Source organism: Papaver somniferum, chromosome 6 (assembly GCF_003573695.1).
Source record: "Papaver somniferum cultivar HN1 chromosome 6, ASM357369v1, whole genome shotgun sequence".
Classification (NCBI taxonomy): Eukaryota; Viridiplantae; Streptophyta; class Magnoliopsida; order Ranunculales; family Papaveraceae; genus Papaver; species Papaver somniferum.
Window position 1 is genome coordinate 168376128 of NC_039363.1, and position 6015 is coordinate 168382142.

The 6015-nt window shown below is 39.7% G+C and overlaps 1 pseudogene; it reads left to right on the top strand.

Annotated features, from left to right (window-relative positions):
• The first annotated feature begins 4022 nt into the window (after nucleotides 1-4022).
• LOC113292067 lies at nucleotides 4023-4122 on the top strand (annotated as a pseudogene).
• Nucleotides 4123-6015: the final 1893 nt, after the last annotated feature.

Sequence of the window (6015 nt, forward strand, 5' to 3'; positions counted from 1 at the left end):
ATCTTTCAAAAACTTAATTACGACCCTATGGTCATTTGTTTTACACGGAACCGCCTCAACCCACTTAGACACATAGTCTACAGCGACAAGTATGTAAAGATAACCTAAAGAATTAGGAAATGGACCCATAAAATCAATGCCCCACACATCAAAGACCTCAATCACTGAAATAGGGTTCAAAGGCATCATATTTCTATGGGAAATGGTTCCTAAACTCTGGCAACGATCACAAGAAACACAGTGACTATGGGAGTCTTTAAACAGTGAAGGCCAGTAAAATCCACACTGCAATATCTTAGCAGCAGTCTACTTAGCACTCAAATGACCTCCACAAGCATGTTCATGAGAAAAGGAGAGAATACTTGACTGGTCACTCTCAGGTAAACATCTCCTAATAATCTATTCGGGACAATACTTAAACAAATAAGGATCGTCCCAAAAGAAACGCTTAACCTCGGCTAAAAACCTAGAACGATCTTGTTTACCCCAATGTTGAGGGGTACGGCCAGTAACAAGATAAGTCACTGTATTTGCATACCAAGGTGATTGGGAAACAAAGAACAATTGTTCGTCAGGAAAGCTATCCCTTATAGGAAGAGCATCACTAGGGGAACTAACAACTAACCTGGATAAGTGGTCTGCTACTACATTTTCAGCACCCTTTTTGTCTCTAATGTCTGGAGAAAATTCTTATAACAATCAATCTAGGTTTGGTGTCCTTCTTAGACAAAAGGTATTTCAAAGCAGCATGATCGGTATAGATTACGATCTTAGAACCTAATAGGTAGGATCTAAACTTATCCAAGGCAAACACGATGGCTAGCAGTTCCTTCTCGGTAGTTGTATAGTTCAATTGGGCATCATTCAGAGTTTTTCTAGCATAGTAAATCACATGAAGTAATTTGTCTACTCGTTGACCTAACACAACGTCAATAGCATAATCTGAAGCATCACACATAATCTCAAAGGGTAGGTTCCAGTTGGGTTCCTGGACTATGGGAGCGGTAATGAGTAAATTTTTAAGCTTCTCAAAAGCCTCTAAACAAGCATCATCAAAGACAAACTTAACATCTTTTGCAAGCAAGTTGCAAAGAGGTCTAAAAATCAAGCTAAAATCCTTAATGAATCGACGGTAAAAACCTGCATGTCCTAGGAATGACCTAATGTATTTTACGGTTTTTGGGACCTGTAAAGTCTTAATAAGGTCAACTTTGGCTTTTTCTACCTCTATACCCTTTGAAGAAATGATGTGCCCTAAAACAATTCCTGATTTAACCATGAAATGGCATTTTCCCCAATTAAGCACTAAATTCTTTTCCTTACACCTAGTCAACACTAATGTCAAATGATGCAAGCACTCATCAAAAGATGAACCAAACACTGAAAAATTATCCATAAAGACCTCTAAAGACCGTTCTACCATATCAGAAAATATGCTCACCATACAACGATGAAAAGTCGCAGGGGCATTACACAGCCCGAAAGGCATGTGTCTATACGCGAATGTACCAAAGGGACATGTAAAAGTGGTTTTCTCTTGATCTTCTGGGGCAATAACGATCTGATTATATCCGGAAAAGCCATCTAAAAAGCAATAGAAACTATATCCAGCTAATCTCTCTAGCATTTGGTCGATAAAAGTAAGGGGAAAGTGATCCTTCCTTGTGACCTTGTTCAATTTCCTATAGTCGATACAAACACGCCATCCCGTGGTCACTCAGGTTGGGATTAACTCATTATCCTCATTCTGGACTACAGTGATATCTGATTTCTTAGGAACAACCTGAACGGGGCTGACCCACTTACTGTCTGAAATTGGGTAGATAATACCCGCATCTAACAACTTAAGCACCTATTTTCGAACTATTTCTTTCATGTTAGGGTTCAGTCAACGTTGCATCTCCCTAGACGGTTTGGAGTCTTCCTCTAAATGAATCTGATGCATACAAACGGTAGGACTAATACCCTTAATGTCTGCTATAGACCACCCTAAAGCTTCCATATTATTTTGAAGTACTTTTACTAGCCTACTTTCCTGATCACTATCCAAGTCTGCAGCAATAATCACAGGTAAAGTCTCATATGGGCCTAAGAACACATACCTCAGGTTATCTGGTAATGGTTTGAGGTCCAACTTAGGGGGCTCTTCTAAGGAAGGAACTGAGGTAGTCTCAGAAGCTGGTAATGGTTCGAACCTAGCTTTCTATCTATCAGTGTCTAACACAGGGTTAAAATCTAATAGAGCATTCACTTGTTCAATGGTACTATCATCGTGAAAATCTAAACCAAAATGGGATAGACAACTCTCTAATGGGTCTTCAGAAAAGATGTTTGGTAATGACTCCTGAACTAAGGATTCTATCATATTCACCTCTTTAACACATGTGTCATTTAGCTCATAAGGTAGCTTACTAACATTAAAAATGTTCATTTCGATAGTCATATTACCAAAGGATAAATTCATCACGCCATTTCGATAGTTTATGATCGCATTAGACGTAGCTAAGAATGGGAGACCTAAAATCACAGGTATATGGTTCTCTGGGTCAGGGACAGGTTGGGTATCTAGGACCACGAAATCCACTGGATAAATAAACTTGTCGACCTCAATAAGAACATCCTCGATAACACCTCGAGGAATTTTGACAGACCTATCAGCTAACTGCAGTGTTATCTGAGTAGGTTTCATTTCACCAAGTCCTAGCTGTAAGTACACATGGTACGGCAGTAAGTTCACACTAGGTCCTAAGTCAAATAAAGCTTTTTCTACCCGGTGTTTACCTATTGTACAAGCAATGGTTGGGGAACCTGGGTCTTTGTAATTTGGAGTGGTAGTGTTCTGAATGATTGAACTTACATGACTAGCTAAAAAGTATTTCTTATGGACGCTAAGTTTTCGCTTTCGCGTACACATATCCTTAAGGAACTTGACATAAGCAGGAATTTGCCTAATTTCATCTAATAAAGGAAGGTTTATGGTAACTTGCTTAAAAACCTCCAATATGTCATTAAAGTTCGATTCCTTCTTTGTTGATGCTAATAGCTGGGGAAATGGGGCTCTAGGCACAGAATCAGACCTCTCAGGGACCGAATAGGCATCATCGGAAATTTTATCAGTCCCCTCAGTTAGTGGTCCTGAGGGATGAGATCCTGAGGGGTGAACTACAGTATGTTCACTATCGGGCATGGTTACCTGATTGTCTACTACTCTACCACTCCTAAGGGTTATAACAGCATTCAATTGATTCGATGGTTTTGCACCTACTTCATGAACTCCTCTAGGGTTGGGGGTAGTCTGACTAGGGAGCCTTCCGTTATCTCTCTCACTTAAGGTCTTAGCTATTTGGCCGACTTGAAGTTCTAGATTAGCAAGGCTCTGAGCATTGGTTTGAAAGTTCTGCTTGGTTTCCTGTTGAAAACTAATTTGGCTCTGTGCTAACATATCCTAAGTTTTTGCTAACATCTTAAGAGATTCCTCTAAGCTAGTCGTTTTGTTTTCTGGGCCTGATGAATTCTTAGTGTAACCGAAACCTGGGGAAGCATTAGAATTACTAAACTGACCTTGACTCTGTCCCTTAGACCATGAAAGGTTCGGATGGTTTCTACAACCAGGATTATAGGTTTCTGAATATGGGTCAAACTTCTGACGGTTATCATACCTAGTGTAATTATAGAGAGCATTGGCTTGCTCTTCATTATTCTAGCCTTCCCAAAAAGGCTCAAATCTACCACTAGTGTGACCCACTTCTAAAGCTTCTAACCTTTTCGCTATAGCAACAATTTTGGCATCTGATTCAAAGCTTCCTTCTACCCTATTAACGTTTCCTCTGCCTAGAAGAATATTTTTTTGGGGTACCCTATTGCTTTCCCATTGTTGGGTCTTTTTGGCAATTTCATGCAAATATGTCATCGCATCATCAACTGTTTGGTTTTCAAACCCATCTGTACACATGGACTCTATTGTAGTTGTGGTGGGATAATCTAAACCCTCATAAAGGATCTGAACTAAGCTAACCTTTTCTAAACCATGATGAGGACATTGGGCTAATAAATCATTGAACCTTTCCAAATACCTATACAAAGATTCTCCCTCTTGTTGTGTAAACGTGCAGATTTGCGTCCTAATAGACGAGATTTTGTGCCTAGGGAAAAACTTGTTCAAAAAGGAAGATGTAAGTTGTTCATAGGTTTCAATTGATTCGGAAGCCAAACTATACAGCCACGACTTGGCTTTATCTTTTAAGGAAAAGGGGAATAACCTGAGTTTTTAAAGCATCATCATCAAGGTTTCTAATTTTCAGGGTACTACAAATTTCCTCAAAGTCCCTAACATGGAAATAGGGGTTTTCATTTTCTTTCCCTAAAAAGATTGGGAGCAACTGTAAAGTTCCGGGCTTAAGTTCATAATTTGCTTCAGTTTCAGGTAACCTGATACACGAGGGACGAGTAGTCCTAGTAGGATTCAACAAGGCTTTCAAAGTTGCCATTTCTGGCGCTATTGAACTATCAGGGATTCTTTCCTCAAACGGACGTTCAAAAACGGAATCTTAACGAATCGGACTTTCTAAATTGAGGTAATCAAGACGCTTAGAACTACTAGGTTTCTCTTTAACAAATATACCTAGGGCGTCTCTTTTACGTTCAGGCATGCAAAAGAATAAGGTAGGTAATTCTATGCAAACACAAAACAAGGCTGACTCAACCAAATCAAACCTAAATTTCTAGCAAACAAAAAGCATGATGGCTCCACTTAGATTGTTTCTAGACCAGCTTATATTCTTTCGAAAAGGAACTCGTTACAATCTGAGCAAACCCCTCTGGAATCAATCCGAGTCAAAGTAAGTTGAATCGAGGCGAGGGAAGCTTAGTGGAGATTTGATACCCAAGGCCTCACCGGTTATAAGACGGCCGCAGTCACGCATTCAACTCACAGAAACCTTCAAGAACTTAGAAGTATGCTCAAAAGAGTAACCAATATTCTTCGAACGACTTTCCTATTAAGCTCGTTACCCTATAGGTCTCGTTCTAGTCAAAATTTTAGGCTTAGGTTCGCGTTTGGTTTCGTTTTCTGAGCTGTACAGGTCATTCCAGTTCCTCTCTTAGATTGATACGAATCTCAGGAAGGGTTATCTTCCCTCAAATCACCCGTAACTGCCAAATATAATCTCAACAGAGCCCGAAAACTTCTTCCTCCTCTGTTTTCTTCTCGCGGCTTATCCAGCCTCAATTGGTTGAGTCCAATCAATCTGCCAGCCCTGTTGTGATCCAGAAATTCCATCCCAACAAATATATGCAATCGAATCTGGTCGAATCCCTTGCGAAATCCAATTCCAAACCTTCACGACTGCTGCCGTTTTTCCTGCCGAATTTCGATTCGAATTGTGAAGAAGAATAGGCGCCCCCTATCCAGAGTAGGGGTGCCTTTAACAGCTGTCTTGGGGTGTCCTGAGGGTGCCCCTTAGTAATTTGGGTACCCCTTATCCATAGTGAGAGTCCGAATAGCATGTTTCCTCCGTGCGCTTTTACCAACTTTTCGAGCCGATTTTTCCAAAAATGATTATTGGCCAAAAATACTTACACAAACATAAAACACCGTAATAAGTACAAAAATGAGCACTATCAATTATAGAATCGAGACAAATTAGACACAAAAATGTGTCTATCAATATGGTTTACAGATCATTATGTAAGGGGGAGTGGTTTTCATTGTGAGATGAAGTATTGACTAAGGGGGAGTGATACATATCACCGTAGTATTGTTGTCAAAGTTGTGATGCAATTGGAATTTGATGTTGTGTAATAATACTATGACACCGTAGCGTATAACAGTGACTGAGAACAACTGTTTTCTTATTGTCATGGCTACAGATCTTCAACAACAATGATGTTGAGTTGAACACATTCAAAATCGCTGGAGTACTTGGAGTAGCGTAGAATTCAAGGAATGTTGAAAAGCCAAGGAAATCAAACATGATGGATGAGAATCTACATAGTTTATTTATTTTCTAATCCATA